Source organism: Xenopus laevis, chromosome 7S, assembly GCF_017654675.1.
Source record: "Xenopus laevis strain J_2021 chromosome 7S, Xenopus_laevis_v10.1, whole genome shotgun sequence".
Taxonomy (NCBI): Eukaryota; Metazoa; Chordata; class Amphibia; order Anura; family Pipidae; genus Xenopus; species Xenopus laevis.
Window position 1 is genome coordinate 29,406,747 of NC_054384.1, and position 4,192 is coordinate 29,410,938.

General features: G+C 42.7%; 1 long non-coding RNA gene across 1 annotated transcript; it reads left to right on the plus strand.

Annotated features, from left to right (window-relative positions):
- LOC108697936 lies at positions 1 to 2,470 on the plus strand. The gene is made up of 3 exons (XR_001932511.2): positions 1 to 1,094; positions 1,591 to 1,645; positions 1,830 to 2,470. It is a non-coding gene; the product is annotated as an uncharacterized LOC108697936 (long non-coding RNA).
- The last annotated feature ends 1,722 nt before the right edge of the window (positions 2,471 to 4,192 follow it).

Here is a 4,192-nt window from a genome sequence, read left to right on the forward strand (position 1 = left end):
TTTATTCAGTTCTATAAAGGTCTTGCTCATAACTGAATCTGCGCAACTTCCAGCAAAGCAAAGTATAAACTTCCTGCAGTTGGTCTGTGTGATAAGAATTAAAGATGAACATTATACATTTTACCTTTGTTGTAACCCCAATTTCCCAGTGACTCAGTCAGACATGCTCTCCAATGGTTTGAGGACTTTACCTCTCGGTAGGACAGACGTACAAGAAGGATGGGAACCTTTGGTAGAGGTGGGACATCACTGGAGACCTTCAATCAGAAAGGGAATTCTATGACAGAGCAGCATAATGGCTACTGTGGGGCTGTCACTGGCAAACGCACACTGGGAGAGAATATTGATGCCAGTTTTAAAGATGGCAGAAGGGGCTCCCTCAGCAGCTGATGCAACATTCAAGGGCACGTAATTATCTTCTGTGTTAGCTTCATATCCATAGAGGCTCATGGGAGGTTTCAATAGGGCTCACTCATTGAGACTTCTTACATTGGCTATTAGAATTAATATTCCTTATCAAAGATTCATGAGCTGAAGCCCACATCTCCTTACTGAGGTCCCACTTATCTAAGAAGCATGTAAACATGTGCTGAACTTGCAGCCAATCACTATCAGGATATAAACATAAAACGTGATTGGCTGTAAACTCCCTTTTTTATTTCTGGGATCAGAGGTGAGCTGAGCATTGATACACAGGGGCATTAAGGGAAATAATGGCAGAAATGAAGGAAATCATTATTTGAGTGTGACACTGGCTAGTGCCTGGGATATGAGCCTGAACATCATGCTCACAGAGACAGCCAAAGTGAAGATCAGTGAGTAAAACTTACAGTTATAAGTAAGTAGAGTAATGGATGGTGGGGAACTTCTGTGAATATGGAGTCAGGGGAGTTCATAATTCAGGTTTCTATCTTATTGTGGTTAAACAAGTTATTTTCCATTAATAGATTCTATCTGTCATTTCAGTCGACTTTGGAAACAGCTGGGACCTGGACCCGCAAACTGGATTGTGCAACGAAGCAGAAGGGATTCCACATTGGATGGCACCCGAGGCCATAAGGCAGAAGGGCCAGCGCCTGGCGTACGACACCAAAGTATGTTGTACTTGTAACAACACAGAGCATTTACTTATCAGTGTTAATGGGACATAGAAGCTGTCATTTTCTCATGGAGAGAAAGGAGTTTTTCTGAAACGTTGGGTTTCTTAACTTTTTGCATAATGTGTGTGCTTTAATATATTTGCTCATTTGCATTGTGACGCTGGTGTTATGTACTGTAACTGCTATTGTTTGTAATGGAGATGTATTGCTGTATACACGTTTATATATAATAAAGCATTTTTTCACTTTTACATATACCATGATGTGTTCATTTACTAGGGTGTACATTGGGCTATTTTAGAAGTTGTATTCTGTTCTGTTTTGGCCATAATTGAGCTAAGGAGAATGGCGTGTACTTTTGCACCCATGATAATATATGTATATGTTTCTAAAAGAGAATTGTATAAGTGTAGCCTTTTTACTTAGATTTTATTAAACACCCACTAACCCAATTCTCTCCTTCTAATGCTCTGTGGTGTGTCTTTTGCAGTGTGACATCTGGTCGCTGGGGATAATCGCCATCGAAATGGCCGAGGGAAAACCACGTAAGTGAATCACAACAAATACGGCTACTTTATTTTATACATTGAGCAGCAGAGGTTCTATATCAGAATGGGAGGAATTTGGGGTGATTTGCTATTTCCAGCAAAAAAGAACATTTTCTATAGATTAAATAAATAACTTCTAGACATGTTTAATGGTCCTGATATATATGTTTTCCACTTTTAGCATATGCAGATCAATACCCGTTGGAGCACCTGATAAGAGAAGCCCAACCACCGAAGCTTCAATCAAACAGATGGTGAGTCGGTCCCAGCTCGTGTCACTGTACTTTGTACCTGTGCTTGCAGACATGGAACTCCCCACATTTTCTTATTAACACTTGGGACATTTGGCAACTCCTATATCCACTTAGCCGCTTCCACAGTCTGCCCTCACGATGCCGCTTGTCCGTACAAATTTAGGATAATGGGGAGATTTCAGTCTCAGCTCAGGGGATGTGTATTTTGTTTAAATACCTCCTAAATATAAATAGAGGTTTTTCTACTGCAGTATTTAAATGTGGCCCATGAGATGGAGGCAGGGATATGTGTTTTTTCAGGGAAATATAGGTGAATGCAGAGCAGATATGATATATTTTATGTATATAATCAGTGTCTATGTCTCAGGGGCATAACAGTATAACTATGGGCCCCACTACTGTGAGATTACAGGCCATGTGCACTATGGTGCAGTCAGGAGAGGGTGTGGGAAAATCACAGGACTTTACCTTGTCCCTCATAGCCTTATAGACATCTAGATTTGCCACTGATATCCTTTGTTATACCCTTGTTGACCAATTTGGGATAGTGGTGGGGAATCTTGGGTTGGGGAACACTTGTATGTATGTATGTATGTATGTATGTATGTATGTATGTATGTATAACTTTATTTGTAAAGCGCTGTTAAGGAGCAGCAGTGCTGTACAGTGAATAAAAGTAGAATTATATATAAAAGTATCCATGGGGGAGACAAATCACATTGCCAGGGAACATTACAGAGGAGGGAGACCTCTAGTGCAAGGGAAAAGGGTCACTGAAAAGTGAAGGTGGAATCAAGAGGCAAGGGTGGGAGAAATTGGTGAAAGGAGATGCTAAGGATGAAGAAATATAAGAAGAGGTTAGGCCATGTCTGGACCCAGTCCTACTGATCTGCACTGATGTCAGAGGTTTGTTCAATCAATCACATACAAATGATATGTAGTGTATATAAACATATCACTGGGATTAGTACATTATGAGACTGGGTTCAGAAGGTGCTGACTTATTAATATGTTATTTTTGGCCTAGCAGGGACTTGGATATACATGTCACTGCCATTAGTATCCTTTGGGCCAAGGAGAAACTGACTCATTGGGTCTAGAAAGAGCTGACCCATAAACATGCCACTGTCATTAGAAGACGTTTGTCCCATGATAAAGTTGCCTTTGGTCAGAGGAAGGGCAGGTCTGTGTGATGTTTCATTGGGCATGAGTCCATCCCTTGATTGGGGATATTAATGGCCACTGGAAATTCAAGGAGACCTGGGCCAATGTAAGACGTACATAATTTACTCTACATTTTGATTCGTAGTGAATATTTTACCGTAGTACCCTGCTCCCCAGAGGTTCACTACACATATCACTCCCTTTTGAAAAATGGGAAGAGGAGGGTCCATCCAGAGTCACCAGGAAGGTTTGTTCTGCTGAAGTGGGGGATGTAACTTTACCAATGACAATGGCTGAGAGGCAGTACAGCAGCCCCTCTGCCCTGATATTATTCCATGCAGTTTATGTTTAGTCCTGGATTTTCTTGCCCTTTAAGAGACAGGGGAGGTAGACAGAGCAAGGGTTAAGTTTATGTAATTGCAGGGTACAGCTGTATCAAGCTTCTCAGTTCTGTTGGGCCCAGGCCTTTAAGGAATCACATGTTGATCTTGCTGCCTCCCTGCTGCATGGTGTTGCCCCCATGCTTTAGAATGAAATAGTAGAATACCCATGCCCACTGACATACATGAGATGGGGAAATAGGAGACGCTGCTTGTGGGAGTTGGCGCCACCAACAGGTTTTCACAGTCCATTGCACTGATTTAGGCTGGGTGCCAGCACAGTCCAGTCAGTTGGAAGAAGCATTATAATGGGCTTGTGCTGTGCCAGGGACATTATCATACATGGGCCCTCAGAAGGTCCTGCCTGACCAATATCTGGGGTTGTCACAATTTTGGAAAAAAAAAATCTGTCTGTACAGAAAGGGGAGGGACAATGAGAGGGTGGTTCAGGAGAAAATATAGTCGATATGGGAGCGGGGGATTATAGTAAGAAGGGAAAGAAGCGGAGCTGGAGGCAGGGATTGGGGAGGGACAGGACAGGGGTGGTACATCAGGGAATTATATATTTATCCTCCCCCCGTACCCCACAGAAATTCAGAGGCACAGTGACTCCCCCCCCACCCCACAGAAATTCAGAGGCACACTGACTCCCCTTGTACCTCACAGAAATTCAGAGGCACAGTGACTCGCCCCACAGAAATTCAGAGGCACACTGACTCCCCCCGTACCCTACAGAAATTCACAGT